Raw genomic sequence first — 26365 nt, forward strand, 5'->3', positions numbered from 1 at the left:
TCCGCCCACCGCGCACGCGTAGCCGCCTCAGGCCACTTCCGCCGCCTCCCAGTGCGCAAGCGCAGCCTCCCCCTCTCCCGGCTCACCGAGGGAGGGTCGCTAGCCTGTTCACGCGGTCCACCCCCTCACGCCGTCGCAGTCCAATCAGTGTGAATCGGACAACACTAAGTCCCGCCTCCCAGGCTTTCTCGTCGCTTCATTCGCTAGCGTCAAAATTGGTGAGCTGAAGTAAGGAGTGAGCGGAGGCGAAAGGTCAATTTCCCAGGGGTCTTTGCTCCTTCCTGCGGCGGGAGGCGGGCGGCGGGAGTTTCTGTGGTTCCGCACGCGTGTGGGGATTTGGAGGTGTCCTTGGGGGTACCGCGATTGCCTGCGAACCAGTTCAACAGTACGTCAGGGAAGAGGGCTTAGTCGCCTCAAACCGTGACGTAAAAGACCAGAGAAAGGGTACGGGCCGGCTCCCTGCAGGTCCTGGCGCGGTGCGCCGCGTTGCGCGTAGTAGGTGCATAGGAACCGTGATTAGACGTCGAGAAGCAGGTGGGGAGCCTTGGTGCCAGGCTTTTTGCAGTCTATAAAGGGCCGCGAAAGGGCGCTGGAGACAAATCCCTCAGGCCTCTCCATACTCCTCTCTATCAAAGTGAAATTGCTAATGTCTCGCACCAGGTAAAAGCACTGGTCTGAGTCTCTAGGGGTCTTTAAGGGCGTTTGCAGGAAGTGCATGCACAGAACTGGACTACATCAATGGTTAGAGTGTATCAATCCAGTAGTAAAATTTAATCATAGTGCTGGTTGCTACCGCTTTTTCAAGAGCCTTCTACGCGGGGAGCTTTACAGACGTTATCACCAACCCGCATAACAATACTATGAAGTGGGAGGTTCTTTACCCAAATCGCAGGTTAGGAAATAAAAATTCAGGTTATTCAACCTGCCCAGGGTCAGACCATTCATTATACAGCTCGGAAGTGGTCAACCCAACATGAAATGAGGTTCTTGGTGTCGGAAACCACTACCTCACAGGGACTCTGAATCTCTGGGTCTCTGAAACGAGAGTGATTATTTTGAGATCTCGTAGGTTCCTTATATTCATTCATTAAACATAATTATTGGATGCTCAGCATATGCCAAGTATATTATTATTTCTGCGTGTGTCTTAGCTCACCTTCTAAAGTATAAGGTTCTCATGAGGTAGTAGATACAAAGCCTCTATCATCAGCCTTGGCACATGGCAGATTAAACTTGAATGACTGTTTCCCCTCACTCCTAAGGAGAGGATTTGTATCTTGTACATCTTAATATTCCCCGTGTGCTATAGTCCAGTGCTTTAAAGGTAATACATTGTTGATACATTTTGATGAATGAATGAGCAAAGATCTCTCTGATGTGCTGTGATGTGCTGTGTAGTGTCTGCCTTGTGGACATTAGAAATATGGATCTCCCTTTAAGAAGGAAATTGGCTCTAATGAAAGGAAAACTATGAAACCACCTCCTTCGACATAAACGTAATGCCTTTGTGCATGTACTGTATTTAAAATCCCTTCTGTGTACTGATAAGAATCCTGAGTTGACACACCTTTGCACTAAATACAAGTTTTGGACAATATATTCATCAGACTGGAGCTACGTCCCAAGTAAAATGCTATAGATTCCATCCCCTATGTGTTTCTTCTAAATAACATGAAGAGAAAAAAATTCTTCATATCAAATGCCTTTTTAAAGATTTATTTATTTTAGAGAATGGAGGAAGGAGGGGGAGAATCTCAAGCAGACTCCCCACTGTGCATGGAGACAAAGGGGACACCAACTGAGCCACCCAATCTCCCCTCAAATGACTTTTGTTATAGGACCTGTGCTTACCCACCCCTTGTCTGCCTCCTCACCGGCTGAAGTTTCTCTCTCATACACTGATCATACTTTCTGCCTTCCAGAACGGTCATCACAGAAAATATTTGGGCTAGAAGCAATGTTACTATAATCTGGGGGAAAAAAAAGTGTTTTCATTCCTGGCATTCCTATTTTATTTCGTCTTAAGTAAGAGGATGTCAGATAAATGGAGATATCTAGAAAATTGAAAGTTAAGGACTAATATAGTTAAAAACTCCAATATAAGTTATTAAAGCCATAAAAATGGCCAAGGGTCCCAAGGAAGCTTATAAAACGATGATGATTTGGTTTGCATTTTAAAATAATAGTGATGCCTTATGCTAATTCTATGATTCTCAAAGTAATTTGGCATCTCACTAGGTCATCTTAACAAGCCTGAGCCATGGGCCAAGTAGTTGCTCTAATTGTACAGAACAGAACAACAGAAGGATTATATATCTTGCCCAAAAGTCACCCAGTTTGTGGCAAAATTGGAATAAGAGAACATGTCATCAAACTTTTAGATAATTTTTCTGCTACACCTTGCTTCTGTAAGTTACCATGGCAAGATGTTTGGGGTTTTTTGTTTTGTTTTGTTTTTTAAGATTTTGTTTATTTATTTGACAGAGAAAGAAGAGAGTACAAGTAGGGGCCAGCAGAGGGAGAAGGAAAAGCAAGCTCCCCACTGAGCAAGAAGCCCTTTGTGGGACTTGATCCCAGGACCCCAGGATCATGACCTGAGCCAAAAGCAGATACTAAACTGACTGAGCCACCCAGGCACCCAAGTAAGATGTTTAAAAAAGGAAAATTCACAAGTCAGTTTTTAGTCAAGGCTAGAGGCAGTGGGGGGTGACTAGGAAAGAACTGAACAGCCTCATTAAGTTGCTTATTTTTTCTTAAAAATGGAATTCCCTGGCTAGAGTAAACCTTTTAGGTTAGGGTTTCTCTGCCTGGGCTTTGCTATATTTTTTATTTTCTCAAACATAATCCTACTAGGTAAGAAAGTGTCGAAATTCGATTTGAGTGGGTCATCAATCAAATTCTTTATCACAGAAAAGGTCTGTGCAATATACTGAGATTTGGCATAAGCTAATACTACTTTGTACCTCCTATTTCCCATGTCAGTGGAGGTGGATAAGGTCTATGGTATTCTGGGACCTGTCACCCCGCCAACCTCTCAGTGGTTTTCTGGCCATTTTTGTTTCCTTAACCTTTGAACACAAACTCAGTTGTGTCTGTAGTCATTCAAAACTCAGAGAATCAGTGTAAAGGTTCAGACAGAACCAGGAACTACTGTGATATGAAGTTAAGAGATGAATGACAGTACTAGTTATTTAGACTCTCTGCATACTTACCATTCCTGTTTTAGAGATGAGTTATTATTTCTTTTATAGCCATTATTCATGAGCATGACTGTTACACATAAAAGGAAAATTCTTTTTAAAAACTGATCTCAGACAGGTGTGCCTAGCTGCAACTCTTGATCCCAGGGTTGTGAGTTCAAGCCCCACATTGGGTGTAGAGATTACCTAAAAATAAAATCTACAGGGCACCTGGGTGGCTCAGTCATTAAGCATCTGCCTTTAGCTCACGTCATGATCCCAGGGTCTTGGGATTGAGCCCCGAATCAGGCTCCCTACTCAGCAGGAATCCTGCTTCTCCCTCTCCCACTGCCCCTGCTTGTGTTCCCTCTCATTCTGTGTCTCTCTCTGTCAAATAAATAAATAAAATTTAAAAAAATAAATACCTAAAAAATCTAAAATCTAAAAAAAAAAATGGGCAAAGTTTGGTTTTTTTAAGTTTTATTTATTTGTCAGAGAGAGAGCACAAGCAGGGGGAGCAGCAGGCAGAGGGAGAAGCAGGCTCCCCACTAAGCAAGGAGCCCAATGCAGGATTCAATCCCAGGACCCTAGGATCATGACTGGAGCTAAAGGCAAATGCTTAACCAACTGAACCACCCAGGCGTCCCTCAGGCAAAATTTTATACTGGGCTTATTTTGAGCATTCTTAAAGTTCTGGTAGTGACCCAAGCATCTGTATTTTCTGAGCAGAGAATCGATACCTCTCCAATACAAACATCCCTCTCTTCAGTATTATTCAGTATTCAGTATTATTCAATATTATTACACTAGACTGGAAGCAGAACTGTAGGTGAACCAAGTACAAATCATTCAGATGAGTAGCCACAATGGCATCACCCCTTCTCCTTATTTCTTATGCCTTTCTTCATATTCCTTTTTGCTTTTTGCCCATCTGATGTCAGGTCTGCAGTTATAACCAAATGTAACCACCATTCTTTTTATTATTTCAGTTTGAGCCTGGAGCCATACAAACACCTCATTTTAAAAAAGATTTTGTTTTTATTATTTATTTGAGAGAAATAGAGAGCATGAGTGGAGGGGGGAGGGGCTGAGGGAGAGAGAGAAGCAGACTCCCTGCTGAGCAGGGAGCCAAAAACAGGGCACAATCCCAGGACTCTAGGATCATGATCTGAGCTGAAGGCAGATGTTTAACCTACTGAACCACCCAGGCGCCCCTACATACCCCATTTTGGAGTAAGGATGATTTTTGTCTTCATGAAACTTTGAGATCACTGGACTTGAGATCGACAGTTATTTAGTTTTCAGTGGAAGAGAAATGTAGTAGCAGAAAAAAACTAAGAAGAGCAAGAGATTAGGAAATATTGCTGTGCTTCATTTTCCTGTAGGAATCCCCAAAAACCTGGGGCAGAGGTTCGGGCAATAGTTGCCCACATAGATATCTACTGCATAAGGCTTTGAGATCTTCCTTGATGTACTCAAGGCTGTGCTGCCTACTGGACCAGAACTCTAGCAGAATCTGGCTCTACTTTCAGGAAACAAGACATACAAATATGAAACAATGTGTAGAAGTAGCAACTTCATTATCTTTTCATGTATCCTTGTTGAACTCTAGCCATGTGCCAAACACAGATACCATTATGGACCTTCGAGATACAAAATTGAATAATACATGGACTCCAGGAAAGGAGTACATTATTACTTCATTCTATGAGTGACCAGTATTATCCAGTGCCTTGGCTTTTCAAGGTTTCTCCCTCTCTTCCTTCCTCCCCTTACTACTCCCCTTTTAAAAAGTTCACTGTTAAAAGTGTGAGATATTTTATCTTGGACAGAGAATTGACTCAAGAATAAGAAAGTGTTGGAATCAAAACTCTCTGAAGACTTCGAGATACTGAATTAATATTTAGATAAGTAATCTAAAAGATGAGATACAGAAATAGCTCTCTAAGTACACTAATGATACTTAGCCTTTCATTATGAGACGTCTTACCAGTTGGCATGAGCTGCAAGAAAATAAAAGGTTCAGCTGATGTAAAAGTTATTTATTGCCACATAATGGATCACACAAAACTTAGTAGCTTAGAATAACAGCTATTTTATTTGCTCATAATTCTGTAGGTCAGCATTTTGGGCTAGGTTTAGCTGGGCAGTCCTGCTAGTCTTGCTGGTCTTACTACTATTCCAAGACAGCATAAATGGAAACTGCAAAGCCTTTGAACACCTAGGCTCAGAAGTCACACAGTGTCCCTTGTGTCTCATTCTTATAGACAAAGCAAATCAGCAGGCCAGTCCAGATTCATGGGAAGGAAAACAGATTCACCTCTTAATGAATAGAATGGCAAAGTCACCTGGCAATGGAGTCTACCCGGAAGGATGGGAAGACTATATTACAGTCAACTTTGCAAATACTGTACTGCCTCAAATTAGCTACAACAGCTAAAAGACAGAACTGGAAATAAACTTCATCAGGAACAGATTTGGAAACCAATAGTTGTGGTTTTAAACTGAATTGTGTTAAGGTATTGGGAAAAAGAATGTCAAAAACTAAAACAGTTAAAAACCCTGTCACAAGGCTTTGTTTACTGAACATAATCTGTCTCGTGCTTCCAAATCTCCCACTCACTCTCAACCCTCATCATTCTGGTTTCCAGCCTCACCAGCTCCACTGAAATTGCTGCTTCCAGGCGTTGTTGCTAAATCAGATGGACACCTTCAGACTTCTTCTTTGTTTTTTTTTTTTTTTTTTTTTTTAGAGATTTTATTTATTTATTTGACAGAGATCACAAGTAGGCAGAGGCAGGCAGAGAGAGGAGGAAAGAGGCTCCCTGCTGAGCAGAGAGCCCGATGCAGGGCTCAATCCTAGGACTCTGGAACCATGACCTGAGCTAAAGGCAGTGGCCTTAACCCACTGAGCCACCCAGGCACCCTGCCTTCAGACTTCTTATCCGACTTTTCATCAGCTTCCACCGCCCACTGTTGTTTCTTTAAAACATCTTGCTCCCTTGATTGCTCTGAATTACTTTCATCTTTATTCCTCTCTGACTCCTCCTCCCAACATGCATGCATGCAAGCTTGATTTCCCACTGTTTCTCTGTCCTTCCACAGCATCCTGTGCATACCTGTTTCTTCATACTTACGTGTTATGAAATTACCTATTTTCTTATCTGTCTTACTGGACTTTAAGTTCCTTGAAGCTAAGTACCACATCTGTAAAGCCCGGACCTCACATAATGCCTAGTACTCAATAAATCCTCAGTAAGCTTTTTTCTTTTTTTGGTAGTTTTATGGCTTTATTAACATAAATATGACAGGCACATAAGCTATCTATTCATTTTCTTTGCTGCACACCCTGGCATGAAGATTGGTGACTCTGATGGCCAGTTGGGCTGCTCTTTCCACAATGGCTTTACAATTCTTGGAGGATACATTGTGAGCAATTCTGCACAGTAAGATTTGTAGCACATCAGCAGCACTTCAAGCTCCTTGACCCTGTGGACTAAGAATTTCCAGAAGCCACTGAGAAGTATGTGCTTTGTTTTGGTGTTGCTCCCAAAGCCAATGCTGGGGCATCAAGATCTGTCCCTCAAACCTTCTGTGCACCCTATTGTCAGCGCCTCTGGATTTCCACCAGTTGCACCCAAGGTTTTTTTTTAAGATTTTTTTTTTACTTATGAGAGAGAGAGAGAGAGAGAAAGAGAGCATGAGCAGGGAGGAGAGGGAGAAGCAGGCTCCCTGAGAGCAGGGAGCCTGACATGGGGCTCCATCCCAGGATCCTGAGATCATGACCTGAGCTAAAGGCAGACTTTTAACCGACGGAGCCACCCAGGCACCCCTGGTTGCACTTTATTTTGATAATATTGGTCTGACAGTGCCAGACGAACTTCCTGGTCCTCTTTTTAACAATCTTGGGCTTCGCCAGAAGTCTGAGGGCAGTCATGATGCTGAGTAGAAGACAGCTGCCACCTCCAGAGGCAGTGAGTGACAAGAAAGAGGGGGGCCTTAGTAAGTTTTTACTGAATTAAATTGGGCTGTGAGGGAATAAAGAAATGTATGTTGCTTGTAGCAACAAGTGATATAAGACTCTTCATATTCGTAGCCTTAGCAATCCCACATTGGAAGAAAATGCTTTCAGGAAATAATATGAAAGAAAAGAATCTTTATTGTCAAGAGTTAGAAAGAGCCATATTTATCATTGCCAGGGGAAATGCAAATAGTCAAAATTCTAATGAATTAAGGACCCAAGCTATTAACTGTGGTAAATCAATGTGATAAAATATATAATCATTAAAAAGATCAGTGAGGGACGCCTGGGTGGCTCAGTTGGTTGAGCGGCTGCCTTCGGCTCAGGTCATGATCCCGGCGTCCTGGGATCGAGTCCCACATCGGGCTCCTTGCTTGGCAGGGAGCCTGCTTCTCCTTCTCCCTCTGCCTCTGCCTGCCACTCTGTCTGCCTGTGCTTGCTCTCACTTCTCTCTCTATGACAAATAAATAAAAATCTTAAAAAAAAAATAAAATAAAATAAAATAAAAAAAGATCAGTGAGTGGGTTAAAAAAAAAAAATAGAGGGAACTCCAGAAAATAAGTGTTGGCAAGGAGAGGAGAAATTAGAATTGTGTGTTGTTGCTGGTGCCTAAAAAGTTAGACAGAGTTACCATACGACCCAGCAATACCACTCCTTGGTATATGCCTCAAAACCTGTACATAAATGCTCAGAGGAGCATTATGCATCATAGCCAAAAAATGGAAGCAACCTAAATGTCCATCAACTGATGAATGTATAAGCAAAACAAATGTGTATCCAATCGATGAGATATTATTCACCCATAAAAAGGAATGAGGGACTGAGGCTTGCTACAACATGGATGAACCTGTAAACATTATGCTAAGTGAAGGAGGCCAGGCACAAAAGACCGTATGCTATGTGGTTTCACTTGCATGAGATGTCCAGAATTTGTAAATCCATAGAGACAGAAAGTGGATTAGAAAGTGAATTAGTGATTGCCAGGGGATGAGGGTGAACAAGATTGGGAATAACTACTAATCAGTATGGTGTTTCTTTTAGGGTGATGAAAACGTTCTGGAATTAGTGATGGTTGCACACCCTTATGAATATACTAAAAAATATTGAAATGTATCCTTTAGAATTTTATGGTAAGTGAATTTTATCTCGATTTCTAAAAGTAAAATAACAATATATTCCAAAGAAAAGCACAAAATAACATATGCATACTTCCTACAGTCAAACGTCTATTGATGACCAGAGAAAGATAGAAGAATATCATGAACTCAGTGTTTATAATTTATGAGCTTTTTATTATTTTAGGTAAAGTTGCTTTGAATAACTTTTTAAGACTATCTACCAGAACATTATGGCAAATTTGCAAAGCTAAAACTGTAGAACTATAAAATCCTGCAGTATGTATAAAACTGTAAAGGTCTAACATTTTACGAAGTAGGAAGGGACCCATGTTAATAGGGCGCTTGTTTAGGATAACCTGTCTCTTATCTATGGGAAGATAGTTGTAAGTTTTTGATGTAAGCAACAGCAAATTTCTCATGCGGGATTTCTCTTCCTGGGAAATGAGAATGGGAATAAGAAAGGCCAAAGAGAATCATTTGAGAAGTAAGCCATTAAGGTAGCCACCAGCCAGTCCCCTCTTAAATCAGTAGGTAGGTAATCAACAGAAAGAAACCACAGGGACACCTGGGTGGTTCAGTCGGTTGAGCATCTGCCTTCAGCTCAGGCATCCTGGGATCAAGTCCCACATCGGGCTCCCTGCTCAGTGGGGAGTCTGCTTCTCCCTCTGCCTGCTGCTCCCCCTGCTTGTGCTCTCTCTCTCTCTCTCTCTCTAACAAATAAATAAATAAAATCTTTAAAAAAAAAAAAAAAAGAAAGAAACAACAGTTTTTCTAGAAAATTTTGAAATAAAGAATGAAGACATTAAAATGGATTCAAAAAGAGCCCAAATTCCTAGAAAGGAATAAGTCTTGTAACTAAGGAAATAGATAAAAAAGCCAAGGGAAGAATTAAGTAGGATAAAGGCACTTTTAATCAGTAATTTAAAAAATTCCATCTTTGTACAGGCACAACCTTTAAGCTTAATGAAGTGCTACAAGTAAAGACTTTATTTTAGAAATGAAAGCCTAGAAATATATTAGAAGAAATAATTCTCTCATAAAGAAGGTGTCTGTGGCTGGAGTCCGTGGCAGCCATGGCCATCATCACCCTGGCCCTGAAGACGTATTGCTCTCAAAGGTACTGGGAAGACTGAGGAGGAGCTGGAAGAGGATGACAGGATCTAGATAAATTACTGCAGGCGAGACCATGGAGTCTGAGAGAGGTGTGCCCAGAGGGGGTTGGGTGCAAGCCAGAACTACTTTGGGACTCTCCTTCTCTGAGGCTCAAAAACTGTGCAGGTTCTTCCCAGGCAGCCTTCCTTTATGACCCTGGCTCTTCCTGTGGTCTTCAAGACTGAAAAGCTGCAAATACTTCTAAATCCTTCTTGAGCTCAGCACAGGGCTCTTAGGGGGAATGCTGGGGGCTCTACCTTCTTGTCCCAAACAAATCAACATTGCTTCTCCAACAACTGAGCTGTCTTGGTGGGAAAAATTTAAAATTCAGTAGTATTTGAATTTGAATTCAACATTATATATTAGTTAGATGGTGGAGGAGTAGGAGACCTTAGTTTTGTTTGGTTCCAGGAATTCAGCTAGCTAGCTATCAAATCATTCTGAACACCTGTGAACTCAAGCAGAGATCTAAGAAAATAACTGCAACTCTGCGAATAGAAAAGCAATTACTTTCTTCAAAAATGACAAGACAGAAAAACTCACTTCAAAAAAGAGAACAAAAGTCAGTACTGGCTGCCAGGGACCTTATCAGTATGGACATAAGTAAGATGTCAGAACTAGAGTTCAGAATAATGACTATAAAGATACTAGCTAGGCTTGAAAAAAGCACAGAAGACACTAGAGAATCCCTGGAGAAATAAAAGAACTAAAATCCAACCAAGTTGAAATCAAAAAGGCTATTAATGAGATGCAATCAAAAGTGGAAGCTCTAACTGCTAGGATAAATGAGGCAGAGGAGAGAATTAGTGATATAGAAGACAAAATGATGGAGAATAAAGAAGCTGAGAAAAAGAAAGATAAACAACTACTGGATCGTGAAGGGAGAAATGGAAAGATAAGTAATATGGTAAAGCAAAGGAATATTAGAATAATTGGGATCCCAGAAGAAGGGGGGGGGGGGGACAGGTAGAAGGATATTGGAGCAAATTATAGTAGATAATGTCCCTAATCTGGGGAAGGAAGCAGCCTTCAAGTTCAGGAACCACAGAGAATCTCCCCCTTAAAATCAATGAAAATGGAGCACCTGGGTGACTCAGTGGGTTAAAGCCTCTGCCTTTGGCTCAGGTCATGATCTCAGGGACCTGGGATGGAGCCCCGCATTGGGCTCTCTGCTCAGCAGGGAACCTGCTTCCCCTCCTCTCTCTGCCTGCCTCTCTGCCTACTTGCCATCTCTGTCTGTCAAATTAAAAAAAAAAAAAATCTTAAAAAAAATCAATGAAAGTAAGTCAACACCTTGACATATAATAGTGAAACTTGCAAATCTCAGAGACAAAGTGAGAAGCCTGGAAGCAGTTTAGGACAAGAGGTCCATAGCTACAAGGATAGAAACATTAGACTGGCAGCAGATCTATCCACAGAGACCTGGGAGGCCAGAAAGTACTGGCATGATATGTTCAGGGTGCTAAATAAGAAAAATGTGCAACCAAGAATACTTTATTCAGTAAGAATATCACTCAAAATAGAGATAAAAAAAGCTTCCAGGACAAAGAGAAATGAAAAATTTGTGATCATTAAACCAGCACTGCAAAAAATATTAAAGGGGATCCTTTAAGTGAAGAGAGAGCCCAAAAGTAACATAGACCAGAAAGGAACAGAGAAATATACAGAGACTTTACAGGTAATACAATAGCACTAAATTCAAATCTTTCAATAGTTACCCTGGATGTAAATGGGCTAAATGCCCCCATCAAAAGACATAGGATATCTGGTTGGATAAAAAAGCAAGACCCATTGATATGGTGTCTGCAAGAGACTCATTTTAGACCCAAAGACACACATCGCTTCTCGGCCTTTTGGCTAAGATCAAGTGTAGACCCAAAGACACTTCCAGATTTAAAGTGATAAATTTAATAAATTTATCATGCTAATGGACATCAAAAGAAAACTGGGGTGGTAATCCATACATCAAACAAATTAGATATTAAACCAAAGACTGTAATAAAAGATGAGGAAGGATACTATATCATAATTAAAGGGTCTATCCAACAAGATCTAATAATTGTAAATATTTATACATAGGTGCAGCCAATTATGTAAGCCAATTAATAACAAATCAAAGAAACACATTGATAATAATGCAGTAATAGTAGGGGACTTTAACACCCCCCCTCATTGTAATAGATAATCTAAGCAGAAGATCAACAAGGAAACAAGGGCTTTGAATGACACACTGGACCAGATGGACTTCACAGATATATTCAGAGCGTCCCATCCTAAATTAATAGAATACACATTCTTCACACATGGAACATTCTCCAGAATAGGTCACATCCTGGGTCACAGATCAGGTCTCAACTGATACCAAAAGACTGGGATCATTCCCTGCATATATTCAGACCACAGTGTTTTGAAACTGGAACTCAATCACAAGAAGAAAGTTGGAAAGAACTCAAATACATGGGAGCTAAATAACATCCTACTAAAGAATGAATGGTCAACCAGGAAGTTAGAATCTAAAACAATTCATGGAACAACTGAAAACAAAAACACAAGTTTTCAAAATCTTTGGGATGCAGCAAAGGCAGTCCTAAGAGGGTAGATAACAGTGCAAGCCTTTCTCAAGAAACAAGAAAGGTATCAAATAAGCAGCCTAACCCTACACCTAAAGGAGCTGGAGAAAGAACAGCAAATAAAGCCTACACCCAGCAGGACAAGAGAATAAAGGTCAGAGCAGAAATCAATGAAATAGAAACCAAAAGAACAGTAGAACAGACCAACAAAACTGGGATCTGGTTCTTTGAAACAATTAATGATTAATAAACTGATGGCCTGACTTGTCAAAAAGAAAAGAGAAAGGACCAAAATAAATAAAATGAAAGAGGAGAGATCACAATCCACACCAAAGGAATACAAACAATTATAAGAACATATTATGAGTAACTATATGCCAACAAATTAGGCAATCTGGAAGAAATGGATGCATTCCTAGAGAGGTATGAACTACCAAAACTAAGCCAGGAAGAAACCGAAAACTTGAACAGACCCATAACCAGCAAAGAAATTTTTTTTTAATTTTTTAAGATTTTATTTATTTATCTGTCAGAGAGAGAGAGCGAGCACAAGCAGGCAGAGTGGCAGGCAGAGGCAGAGAGAGAAGCAGGCTCCCCACTGAGCAAGGAACCCAATGTGGGACTCAATCCCAGGATTCTAGGATCATGACCCTAGCCAAAGGCAGTGGCTTAACCAACTGAGCCACACAGGTGTCCAAACCAGCAAGGAAATTGAAGCAGTCATCAAAAATCTCCCAAGTAGGAAGAGTCCAGAGTCAGATGGCTTCCCAGGGGAATCCTACCAAACATTTACAGCAAAATTAATGCCTATTCTTCTGATGCTGTTTCAAAAAATAGAAATAGAAAGAAAATGTCTCAACTCTTTCTAAGGCCAGCATTACCTTGATCCCCAAATCAGACAAAGACCCCACCAAAAAGGAGAATTACTGACCAATATCCCTGATGAACATGGATGCAAAAATTCTCACCAAAATATTAGCCAATAGGATCCAACAGTACATTAAAAGGATTATTCAGCACTACCAAGTGGGATTTCTGGGCTGCAAGTTTGGTTCAACATCCACAAATCAACCAAAATGATAAATCAGATTAATAAAAGAAAGGACAGAGCCATATGATACTCTCAACAGATGCAAAAAGAAATTTGACAAAATATAGCATCCTTTCTTGATTAAAACTCTTCACAGTGGGGTGCCTATGTGACTCAGTGGGCTGAAGCCTCTGTCTCCAGCTCAGGTCGTGATCCCGGGGTCCTTTGATCGAGTCCCGCATCGGGCTCTCTGCTTGGCGGGGAGCCTGCTTCTCCGTCTCTCACTGCCTACTTGTGATCTCTGTCTGTCAAATAAATAAATAAAATCTAAAAAAAAAAAACCCTCTTCACAGTGTAGGCCTACAGATATGACACCTCAATATCATAAAAGCCATATACAAAAGCCCACTGAATATCATTCTCAATGGGGAAAAATTGAGAGTTTTCCCCCTAAGGTCAGGAAGATGGCAGGTTTGTCCACTCTCAACACTGTTGTTCAACATAGTACTAGAAGTCCTAACCTCAGCAATCAGACAATACAAAGAAATAAAAGGCATCCAAATCAGCAAAGAAGTAAAACTCTCACTTTTTGCAGATGACATGATACTCTGTGGAAAACCCAAAAGACTACACCCCAAAATTGCTAGCACTCATGCTGGAATTCAGCAAAGTGGCAGGATATAAAATCAGTGCACAGAAATCAGTTGCATTTCTATACATGAACAATGAGACAGAAGAAAGAGAAATTAAGAAGTCGATCCCATTTACCATTGCACCCAAAACTGTAAGATACTTAGGAATAAAGCTAACCAAAGAGGCAAAGGATCTGTACTCAGAAAACTATAGGGAACTCATGAAAGAAATTGGAGAAAACACAAAGAAATGGAAAAATGTTCCATGCTCATGGATTGGAAGAACAAATAGAGCAATCTTTACATTCAATGCAATCCCTATCAAAATACCATCAACTGGTTTCACAGGGCCAAGACAAATAATCTTAAAATTTGTATGGAACCAGAAAAGACCCCAAATAGCCAAAGGAATGTTGAAAAAGAAAACCAAAGCTGGTGAGATCACAATCCCAAACTTCAAGCTCTATTACAAAGCTGTAATCATCAAGATGCTATGGTACTGGCACAGAAACAGACATGTAGATCAATGGAACAGAATAGAGAACCAAGAAATGGACCCTCAACTCTATGGTCAATTAATCTTTGACAAAACAGGAAAGACTTTCCAGTGGAAAAAAGACAGTCTCTTCAACAAATGGTGTTGGGAAAATTGGATAGCCACATGCAGAAGAATTACACCATACACAAAAGCACACTCAAAATGGACCTAAATGTGAGGCAAGAATCCATCAAAATCCTAGAGGAGAAAACAGGTAGCAAACTCTGTGCCTCAGCTGCCTCAATTTCTTGCTAGACACAGCTCCAAAGGCAAGGGAAACAAAGCCAAAAATGACCTATTGGGACTTTATCAAGACAAGAAGCTTTTGCACAGTAAAGCAAACAGTTGACAAAACCAAAAGATAACTGAAAGAATGAGAGAAGATATTTGTAAATGTCTTATCAGACACCACCTTAAACCAGTCAGAATGGCTAAAATTAACAAGTCAGGAAACAACAGATGTTGGCAAGGATGCAGAGAAAGGGGAACCCTCTCACACTGTCAGTGGGAATGCAAGCTGGTGTAGCCACTCTGGAAAATAGTGTGGAGGTTCTGCAAAAAGTTGAAAATAAAGCTACCCTGTGACCAGCAATTGTACTACTATGGGTTTACGCCCAAAGATAACAAATGTAGTGATCCAAAGTGGGACGTGCACCCCAATGTTTATAGCAGCCATGTCCACAAATAGCCAGATCGTTTAAAGAGCCCAGTTGTCCATTGACAGATGATGGATAAAGAAGTGGCATATATATATAATGAAATACTACACAGCCATCAAAAATGAAATCTTGCCATATGTAGCAATGTGGATGGTATTAGAGGGTATTATCCTAAGGGAAATAAGTCATATGACCTCACTGATGTGTGGAATTTAAGAAACAAGGCAGAGGATCATAGGGAAAGAGAGGAAAAAATGAAACAAGACAAAATCAGAGAGGGAGACAAACCATAAGTGACTGAATCATGGGAGACAAACTGAGAATTGCTTAGAGGGGAGGTGGTGAGAGGGTGGGGGAACTGGCTGATAGACATTAAGGAGGGAATGTAATGTAATGAACACTGGGTATTATATAAGCCTGATGAATCACTGACCTATACCTCTGAAACTAATAATATATTACATTTTAATTAATTGAATTTAAATGAAAAATAAATTTTTTTTAAAAAGAAGGAAGGGCACCTGTGTGGCTCAGTTGGTAAAGCAACTGCCTTCAGCTCAGGTCATGATCCTGGAGTCCTGGGATCGAGTGCCACATCAGGCTCCAGCTCCATGAGGCGTCTGCTTCTCCCTCTCACCTTCTCCCCTCTCATGCTTTCTCTCACTCTCTCAAATAAATAAATAAAATTTTGGAAAAAAAAAATAAAAGAATGGCCGAAAGAAGTTCTCTAAACAAAAGGAAAATGATAAAAGAAAGAGCCTTGAAGCATCAGGAAAGAAGAAAGAACATGGCAAGTAAAAATACAGGTACATACAATAGGCATTTCTCTGAGTTTTTAAAATTATATTTGCTGGTTTTAAAAAAGTATAACACTGGTGTGGTTTTGAATGTATGCAGGAGAAATATTTAAGACAACTATTATAAAACGGGGGAAAAGAAATGAGATATAAAAGAGGTAAGAAGTTCTACACTTCGCTCAGAGTGGTAAAATAAGGACACAGTAGAAATTTCAACCGAGGGACATTCTACAAAATCCCAGTTAGTCTGGAAGCCGAAGGAAACATGATGGCTAAATGTATTGTGATTTCCAGGATGAGATGCTGAAATAGAAAAAAGATATTAGATTTTTAAAAACTGAGAAATCTGAATAAAGTACAGACTTCAGTTTAAAATAATGTATGAATATTAGTTCATTAATTGTGGCAGATTTACCATACTAATGTTTATAATAAGTATATGAGTCTATGAAAACTCACTCTACTATCTTTGCAGTTTCTCTGTAAATGTATAACTATTCAAAAATTAAGTTTCCTTTACAAAATTGCTACATCATAAAAAAAATCTTATCTTTTAGCAGAAAAAGCATAAGGATGAATCAAATGGCCTTTTATTTTTAAAGTAGCCCAGCATGGAGCCCAGCCCATAGCCTGAACTCATGACCCCTAGATCAAGACGCTGAGATCAAGACCTGAGCTGAGATCAAGAGTTAGACATTTAACTCAGTCACTCAGATGCCCCCAAATATTCTCTTAACAGTCAAAGGAAGGAAGGTTTCCTCACCTCTCTGTCCATGATCATCATCATCATTATCCATTTTAACTATAATATATGGAAAGTAACATACTTGCGATCCACAGAGCACCGCAAATTAACAGATGTTAATCTTTTGCCACCCATGTTTTGGGACTTTGTTTCTTTTTTGTTTCAGCTGAAGCTCTAGATCTTTACTCTCTCTTTCCATTTTATCCCCAGAGGTAACCACTATCTTGAGGTTATCATTCCTATTCATATTTTAAACTTTCATTACATGTGTTCACATCCAGATTCAATGTGGCATTATTTTGAGTATGTGTGTGTACTTGATGGTACCCCACTGTTCTTAACTATTTACAACACTGTTTAGATTTAACATTGTTTTGAGGTTGATTCACATCCGTATATATAGATCTAGTTCACTCATTTTAATATCTGCCTGGCTTTAAGGTATGGTGGGGGTGCCCACCATAATATCTTTTACAGGGGAACCTGGGTTGGCTTAGTCAGTTAAGTATCTGCCTTTGACTGAGGTCAAGATCCCAGGTCCTGGGATCAAGCCCCTTGTCAGGCTCTGTGCTCAGCAGGGAGTCTGTTTCTCTCTCTCCTCCTCCCCACTGCTCGTGCTTGAGCATGTGCTCTCTCTCTCTCTCTCTCTCAAATAAATAAATAAATATTGTTTGAATTTTAAAAATAAATAAATAATAAAGTATGGTAGTACATGTAAAACTATCTATAATTTGTTTATTAATTCTACTATTTTTGTATGGTAGGTTATTTCCACTTCTTGGGCCATTCTTCAATAAATTTCCTTTCTAAAATTTGTTTAAAATTCAGACTCAAGAAAAACAATCTGAGAACTACATTAAGTAAAAAACAACTTCTTTGTATATTTCTTTTGTGTGTGAGAGAGCAACATGAAAGTTGTGGACATTTCATTTTTAGAAACAATAACAGGAATCATAACACTTTTAAAGTAAATATCTCAAAAGCAAAGTATACAGCTTGGTTCATTTCATGACCAGAAAAAGAGCCATGAGTACTTTCAGTTTCTAAATTATACATTATCTTTAGTTATCTTAATTTTTTTCAACAAGCCTGCATTGCTCTAATAAACTAATATCAAAGTTGCTTTTTGAAATAAATTATTTTCTTGCTTTTATATTTTTGATATATCGTTGTCACCCTAACACAGTGGAATTTTAATTGAATGCAAACTCCTATTTGGTGGGACTTATTCTTTAGGTGTGAGATAAAGGTCCAAACTAATCCTGCCCCACACTGAAGGAGACAGCATGGTACTCACCTTCATTTTTATTTGACCTGAGTATTATCAGGTCAGGAAGCAATCAGTTCACTTCCTATTGGCAATTGTGACCCATCAAATGGCCTCTACCCATCTCATTACATCAGTTAGACTTGAGGAGGTTGGATTTTATCCTGTAGAGGATTTTTTTTAAGATTTTATTTATTTAACAGAGAGAGCGCATGAGCTGGGGGTGGAGCAGAGGGAGAGGGAGAAGCAGACTCTCCAATGTGCAGTGAGCCCAACAAGGGGCTTGATCCCAGGACCCTGAGATCATGACCTGAGCCAAAGGCAGATACTTAACTGACTAAGCCAACCCAGGTTCCCCTGTAAAAGATATTATTAAGTGTTCTAAGGATACTTAGTTCTTCTGTAATGCATCAAGAGAAGGGTTTATTTTTTTTTTTTTTAAAGATTTTTTTTTTTTTTTTTTATTTACTTGAGAGAGAGACAGTGAGAGAGAGCATGAACGAGGAGAAGGTCAGAGAGAGAAGCAGACTCCCCATGGAGCTGGGAGCCCGATGCGGGACTCGATCCCGGGACTCCAGGATCATGACCTGAGCCGAAGGCAGTCGTCCAACCAACTGAGCCACCCAGGCGTCCCAAGAGAAGGGTTTAGAAACACATGTAATAACAGTGACTGTAAGAGTGCCATCCATCTGCTACACACAAAGCAGTCTTTTTAAAGGTAATGGATATGGGGCATCTGGGTGGCTCAGTTGGTTGAGTGTCTGCCTTCAGCTCAGGTCATGATCCTAGGGTCCTGGGAGTGAGTCCCACATCAAGATCCCTGCTCAGCGGGGAGCCTGCTTCTCCCTCTTCCTGCTGCTCCCCCTGCTTGAGCGCTCGCTCTCTTTCTCGCTCTCTCTCTCTGTCAAATAGGTTAATAAAAATCTTTTTTTTTTTAAGATTTCATTTACCTATTTAACCAAGAGAGAGAGATCACAAGTAGGCAGAGAGGGAGGGGGAAGCAGGCTCCCTGCTGAGCAGGGAGCACTATACGGGGCTCAATCCCAGGACCCTGGGATCATGACCTAAGCCGAAGGCAGAGGCTTAACCCACTGAGCCACCCAGGAGCCCTGATAAATAAAAATCTTTTAAAAAAGGGGGGGGGAATGGATGTGATTGCTATTCTGTAATTCATTTAGAGAATTTTTTTTAAAGATTGTATTTACTTATTTGACAGAGATCACAAGCAGGCAGAGAGAGAGGGGAGGAAGCAGGCTCCTTGCTGAGCGGAGAGCCCAATGTGGGGCTCGATCCCAGGACCCCGGAATCATGACCTGAGCCAAAGGCAGAGGCTCTAACCCACTGAGCCACCCAGGTGCCCCTAAAGAATTTTTTTAACAAATGTAGTAAAGGGGTGCCTGAATGTCTCAGTGGGTTAAACATCTGACTCTTGATTTTGGCTCAGGTCACAATCTCAGGGTTGTGAGATTAAACGCCACATGGGGCTTGGCGCTAAACATGGAGCCTCTTAAGACTTTATCTCTCCCTCTCCATCTGCCCCTACCACCCTCCAAAAAAGGGGGAAAAAGTACTAATGATGGTTATAACAGGTATGTGCATGCTACTTTGAGAAGAGTGTATTAAGGAAATCTCTGTCATAAGCCTTCTGTAATGCACTTAAAATTGTGTTTAAAACACACGCAATAGGGGCGCCTGGGTGGCTCCGTGGGTTAAGCCACTGCCTTCGGCTCAGGTCATGATCCCAGAGTCCTGGGATCGAGTCCCGCATCGGGCTCTCTGCTCAGCGGGGAGCCTGCTTCCTCCTCTCTCTCTCTCTCTCTGCCTGCCTCTCTGCCTACTTGTGATCTCTCTCTGTCAAATAAATAAAGTCTTTAAAAAGAAAACACACACACGCAATAGAGACAGGGGTAAGTGTGCTGTATGACTTGAGGGATAAAGAGTTCAAGAAGATGACCCCATTGAGTTTTATGAAATCCTGGGATCATCCCCTGTTATGCATGTCTGAATCTGACCCTAAAATAGCATACCACCATACACTTAGAACTACAGTGAGACAGACCATCCCCAGGGCCCATACTGGCCACTGGGGGCGTATGTGCAACAGATCTGAATAGCACTTAAGACTTTTGGGAAGGGAACTGATGTTAAAAATACAATCCACACGTGGTCAGTCAGATCTCATGATTCTAATCAAACCAGGTCAATCCTTGCTAACACAAAAATATCAACATTTTCCAATGGATTTAAACAACATAACATCAAATGTCCAGATACAATCCAAAATTACTTGGCATATTAAAAAAAAAAAAGGAAATCTCAACTCACTTGGGAAAAAAAAAAAAAAACAATGAACAGACAGCAGACAGCAATATTAAAATGACACAGATGTTGGAATTACCTTAAAAAAAAAAAAGACATTAAAGCAATTATTATAAAGTTGTCATAAGTATGAATATTCCTGAAACGAAGGAGAGGATGAAGTCTTGGTGAAGAAACAGAAAACAGAAAGATCCAAATCGTAATAACAGTAATCAAAAAAAAAAATTTAAGTTACTGCATGAATTCTATTTGTTTCATATTGCTTTTATAACAAATTACTACAAATATAGTGATTTAAAACAAAACGAATGTCATATCTTACAGTCATGAGGATCAGACATCAGAACTTACTCTTACAGGGTTAAGATAAAGATGTCAGCAGGACTGCATTTCTTTTGGAGGCTCAGGAGAAGAACCCACTTCCTTGCCTCTTCTGGCTTTTTTTTTTTTTTTTTTAAGATTTTATTTATTTATTTGACAGAGAGAGATCACAAGTAGGCAGAGAGAGAGGGGAGGAAGCAGGCTCCCTGCTGAGCAGAGAGCCCAATGAGGGGCTTGATCCAGGACCCTGAGACCATGACCTGAGCTGAAGGCAGAGGCCTTAACCCACTGAGCCACCCAGGCGCCCCCCTCTTCCAGCTTCTAGAGGCTACTTTCATTCTTGGCTTATGGTCCCTTTCTCCAGTTTCAAAGCACATCACCCCAAACACAGCTTCTGTTGTAGATTTTTTTTGTCCCCCACAGTCCTGTCTTCCTTTTATAAGGATGCTTGTGATTACTTTGGGCCCACCCAGATAATCCAGAATGAACTTCCTATTTCAAGGAAGTTCACATAATCACATCTGTTATTTGCAACTGAGAGAGAAAAAAAATTTGAAAAACTGAACAAAGATACAGGGGTCTATGAAGAAAATAATACAGGGGGGAAAAAGTCTAATATTTGTCATTAAAGTCCAAGAAAGAAAGGAGAAAGAATGTGGTACAGAAAAAATGCTTGAAGAAATCATGGCTGAAATGCTCAAATTTGATGGGTTACATAAAGCTACATATGCAAAAAGCTCAGTGAATCCAAAACAGGATAAGCCTTAAAAAAAAAACCCAGCCGTGCCACATCATAGCAGTTTCAAAATAAAGGAAAAAAACCTTAAAAGCAGCCATGGAAATGACACATTACTTACCAGGGAACAATAACTATGGATTTTGCATTAGAAACCAGGAGGGCCAGAAGGAATTGGAACAAGATTTTTAAAAGCACAGTTGATCCTTGAACAACTTGAGGATTAGGGGTGCTAACTCCAGCACAGTCAAAAATCTGTATATAATCCTTTAGACCCCCTCATAAAAAACCACTAAAAGCTGACTGGTGGCTAGAAACCTTACTGATAACATAAGCAGTTTGTTATCATGTACTTCGTGTGTTACATGTATTGTATGCTGCATTCTTACAGTAAAGTAACTTAGAGAAAACAAAATGTTAAGAAAATCATAAGAGAGTGGAGGGGGATGGGCAAAAGGGGTGACCGGAAGCAGACGGTGCAGGCTTCCAGGTATGGAATGAATAGGTCTCAGGAATAAAAGATACAGCGTAGGGAACCTAGTCAATGGTATTGTAATAGCATTGTATGGTGCCAGATGACGGCTACACTTGTGTGAGCCTGGCATAGGTACAGAGTTGTTGAACCACTATGTTGTACATCTGAGACTAATATAATATCATGTGCCAACTACTCCAAAAAAAAAAGGAAGAAAATCTTAAAGAAGAAAAAAATGCATTTATAACACTGTACTGTATTGAAAAAAGATTGCATGTAAGTGGACCCACGCAGTTCAAACCTCTGTTGTTCAAGGGTCAGCTGTGCTACTGTGATCACGTAATTCAACTCCTTCATTGTTTTGGTGTAAAAGCAAGGTCTCTAGAAGGATGAAGTGGGTGTCTTGAATCACAAGGTTCTTTACTCCTGTCACTTGATATAATGACCACTTTTCTGTCCTCACAGCTTCCTTGGCTTTTCTGAGCATGTGTCCTACACATTCCTTCAGCTGCAAATAACAGAAACCTGCTCTAACTAGCTCAAGCAAGAAGGGAAATAATTAAAAGAAGCTGGGGGGGGGGGGTCCCTGATGGAACTCAAGATCAGGAGTGCAAAGGAGCATCAAGAATAAATTGAAGTTAAAACAACGGACTCTCTTCTTGTTTCTTTCCATTTCTGTCCACACCTTAGCCTTACTCTTCCTTTGAGCGCAGACCATTTCCCCAGTCCACATGACTGAAAACCAGTAACTGCTGAGATTTACATGTTGCGGGCCCAAGCTTGGGCTCTCACCAGCTCGGGGCTCCCAGAATATCTCAGAAGAGAGTAATGTTCCAACGCATTAGGTGTGTCCTCATTGACCGTAGTCAGGGAACAGTAGCATGACGGTACAAGGTGACTACTTCCATGGTAAACCTGGGATTATGGGTGGAGGGTGATTCTAGGAAGTGAGTCAGAAGATAAGTGGGATAGAAGCGGTAACATCAGGCTTCCAGAACGTACCATTTTTTTTGTTCTTTTTTTTTTAAGATTGTATTTATTTATTTGACAGATAAGATCACAAGTAGGCAGACAGGCAGGCAGGGAGAGAGGAGGAAGCAGGCTCCCTGTTGAGCAGAGAGCCTGATGCGGGGCTCGATCCCAGAACCCTGAGATCATGACCTGAGCCGAAGGCAGAGGCTTAACCCACTGAGCCACCCAGGTGCCCCCATTTTTTTGTTCTTGACACACAATTACCCTAAGGTGTGTAGCAAGGTGTTGGAACAGATTTTCTAGGTTTACTGATTTTATAAAATCTACTCATTTGTATATTTTGTCATTAGTTAAATGAAGTTTTCTAGTTTTCTCTTTCACTAGACTATTGAAATAAATCTTGTTATAATCTTGCATGGTGTTGGCATGGAACATTTACCCTTTTCTTCTCACATTTCCACCAAGGGGAGGGAACGTCTCCTGCCAGAAGGATATATAGTCTTTGTCCCCTCTCCCTCTTCCCAAGCAAAAAGTGATTTCACTGCTTGGTAAGAATGCAGAATAAGCTCTCAATGCTCCCGCTTTGGGAACGGCCAGTCATCCAGACATCTCCTGAGCAACCCTGTCCCTACAAGAGAGACCCGGAGATGCCTGGCTGTGTCAGGGGCTAGCTAGCTAAATTCAGCTCAGGGAAGATGTATTGGGAAATGCATCTGGCTGAGATCCAAACCACCTTCTCTCTGTCAGCTCTTCCAGTAAGGAAGCTCCTCTTGATCCCCAGATCAAGAGTTGTTGAACCTTGTTGATGCTTGTGTCTGCTTCCTTGTGTTCCTTCCTGAACCTTGTTGATGCTTGTGTCTGCTTCCCCATTACTTGCCCCCTTTCAAACCTTAACACGTAGTTGTTCGCTCATAGAAAAAACAATTGTTCTTCTTTGTGGAGCTATATTACCATCTTGCAGCCTTTTGTGATTTGTATGAGACATTTCGTACTTTTCCTTGTAGATCACAGCTTTTGTTCCCAGTGGTCACATTTGCTGATTTAAGGACATCTAGATAAGTAAGGTATTCATGAGCTGACTTTGAAAGAACTGCTTTATTCTTAGGCACATACTCTCCATACTCCCTCCTGTTTTTATATTCTATTCATTTCCTCTCCTCCTTAGGAAAAGAAGCCTTTTTGAAGAACTGGGATCTTTTTGAAGAACTTCTTTGTGGGATCAAATGCTATCTCAAACTATCTTTAATGCATTTTTGTGGCTAGAAGTTCCTATGATTCTGTATTTAAATTGATCTATCTTAATTTCCTTTATCTAAATTCCTTAGATTCAAAGTCAGAAGACCTGGCTCTCAGCTTTGGTTCTGCCATCCACTAGCTGTGTGACCTCCTGGCTCCTTTTCCTCTTCTATAATTTGAGAGAGCTGGCATAGCTGGAGTAGACAACAGTGAGGCAGGGAAACTGAAAAGGCTCCATTTCTGCTGTTTTCCTGCTAGGCCCTATTTACTCACATTCTATATTTCACCTGGCATCTGAGTAAAAACCAGAGAAGCTGCATTCCCACTCCAAGGGGGAAACAAGAGAGTTAAGCATTCTCTGAGTTTCGTCCTTGGCCCCCAAACACCTGACAATGACTAAGAGCCGGGTCCCAAACATGTTCTAGAACATTAGCTTCCAACAAACCTAAGCTGACGCTGGCATCAACGCTCCCTACCTTCAGCAGTTTATGAAATAGCACCTATAATTCACTGGTCACGGACCTTTGGTCGGACCCTATCCTGGATTCCTGAAGGAACACGTATCCGGGACTTCTTTCCAATGGAAACCCTTAACCCTCAGCAACCCCTAACTGCCCCACCTCCAACTCTCTTTTCCTTTCTGAGTCTCCCAGACACACCGTCTGCTATTCTCCGTCACTCAAGCTACTCAGTGAACTCCTTTCACTTCCCTCTTGCTCTCCTTTTACTTCTATCCTGTGCAAAGCCAAGGAGCCTCTTGGCTGGGCCTGCGGGACCCCCTTCTGGATCCTTGGTCCCAGGATCTCAGGTGAGGTCCCTTCCCAACCTAACAACCCATCATTTAATATTTCCAATAATGTCATGCCCCATCAGGTGGAAAGAGAAAGAATTTAGGATTCATATGGACTAAAGGTCTAAACTACATTTATTCTTTAGTAATCTATTAGTAGTTTACATAGTAATAGAGGTAAAACCTCCTAAAATAACCTGTTTGGATACAGAGGAGAGAAACCCAGATTATAAACCTTTGCTATCAAAGACTCTGCTGACTTGGCCTGGAGGGCTCAAAGCACCAAGGAATGGAAAGGAAATTTCTTTTGCCCAGGGTGCATCCTAGGAGCCCAGAAAAGCTGCCTGCAGGGGTTAACTGGTTTCCAAACATCATTAACAGAGGTCAATAGCCTCATGGTTGACCTTTGACTAGGGAGTAGAGTGACAGCAATTAAGGACCTGTTTGCCTGAACCCCATCCTAAGCCTGAGACCTGATTCTGCCTCCAGGTGCTTCCTGCCAACCCGGGGACGCCTGGGCCAACCTGAAGGACTCTGAACTTGGTTGGTCTGTAAGAAAGAAGTTGAGACTAAAAGATTTGTTTTTTGGTTTTTCAAGAGTAGGTCACTTAAGCGACTGAGCCACCAAGGCACCCAAGATCTGATATTTTTATTAGAACTTTTTTTCCCATTATGGAATATAAAATTGAAAAATACAGAACACGTGCCAAATCCTACCATTCAGTTTCAGCCACCATTAATGTCTTGATGTGTTCTTTCTTTCTTTCTTTCTTTCTTTTTTTTTTTTTAAGTAGGCTCCTAACTGGGCGTGGTGCTCCCACACAGGCGAACTCACCACCCTAAGCTGAAGAGCTGAGCTGAGATCAAGCTTCAGATGCTCAACCCACTGAGCCTCCCAGACACCCCTTGGCGTGTGTCATTTATCCACTGATTCATTTAAAACAAATATCATTTATGGCTGTCTGGTGGGCAGTGTGAAGCCCTGAGGAATCCAGAGGTAAAGTCAACGGACACTTCCCAGAACCTGTAGCATTTCTGTCCGATCTTTCCTCAGTAATTTTGTGTATAAGCAAAAGTGCTTGAAACTTCTCTCCAATTACAGAAACGGTTCCACCTCTCTCTTCTGTAGTTTTGCTCCTTGAAAGACCCTGTCGAGCCCAGTCCAGGACCACCTTAGGCTTGGACTGATGCACTCTGGTGACTGTGGCAGAAGCTGGTGGTGGCCCATGTCCCCCAGCCCCTCTGAGACAACCTGCAGCTGCCATGGACGGTTCCCAACATGCTGATGGCATCCCCCCTCTATGTTCTCAAACCTAATTCTTTATCACTCTCAAGTTTTCTGAAATCAATTATTAACAGTCTTTGTTCCCATGTATGTCATTGCTCTGTGTGTCCACTATGTCTTGGCAGCCATCCTAGCAAGGGGATAGTTGAGGAGGTGGGGGAAGTAGAAGTGTACTGGGGCTAGATTTTTACCCTAGATTGTGTGTGTGTGTGTGTGTGTGTGTGTGCGTGTGTGTGTATGAGCATGCACACGTGTGTGTTTACGCATGTGTGTATGTATGTGTGTGTGTGCATGTTTAAATCTACTCTTCCAGGATGCCTGAGTGGCTCCCTTGGTTGGACAACTGCCATCAGCTCAGGTCATGATCCCGGAGTCCCGGGATCGAGTCCCGCATCAGGCTCCCAGCTCCATGGGGAGTCTGCTTCTCCCTCTGACCTTCTCCTTGCTCATGCTTTCTCTCACTGTCTCTCTCTCAAATAAATAAATAAAATCTTAAAAAAATAAATCTACTCTTCCTTTTTTA

General features: G+C 41.1%; 1 long non-coding RNA gene across 3 annotated transcripts; it reads left to right on the top strand.

The window, feature by feature from the left end:
- The first annotated feature begins 14 nt into the window (after positions 1 to 14).
- Positions 15 to 26347, top strand: LOC131807276 (uncharacterized). 3 transcript variants are annotated; one of them, XR_009344376.1, is made up of 5 exons: positions 15 to 218; positions 2485 to 2642; positions 8242 to 8330; positions 25352 to 25554; positions 25687 to 26347. It is a non-coding gene; the product is annotated as an uncharacterized LOC131807276 (long non-coding RNA). The 3 variants fall into 3 exon arrangements; XR_009344374.1 differs by lacking the exons at positions 25352 to 25554; positions 25687 to 26347 and adding an exon at positions 22025 to 22551 and having other exon boundaries at positions 45 to 218; XR_009344375.1 differs by lacking the exons at positions 25352 to 25554; positions 25687 to 26347 and adding an exon at positions 22025 to 22551 and having other exon boundaries at positions 167 to 385.
- The last annotated feature ends 18 nt before the right edge of the window (positions 26348 to 26365 follow it).

This window comes from Mustela lutreola, chromosome 9 (assembly GCF_030435805.1).
Source record: "Mustela lutreola isolate mMusLut2 chromosome 9, mMusLut2.pri, whole genome shotgun sequence".
Lineage (NCBI taxonomy): Eukaryota > Metazoa > Chordata > Mammalia > Carnivora > Mustelidae > Mustela > Mustela lutreola.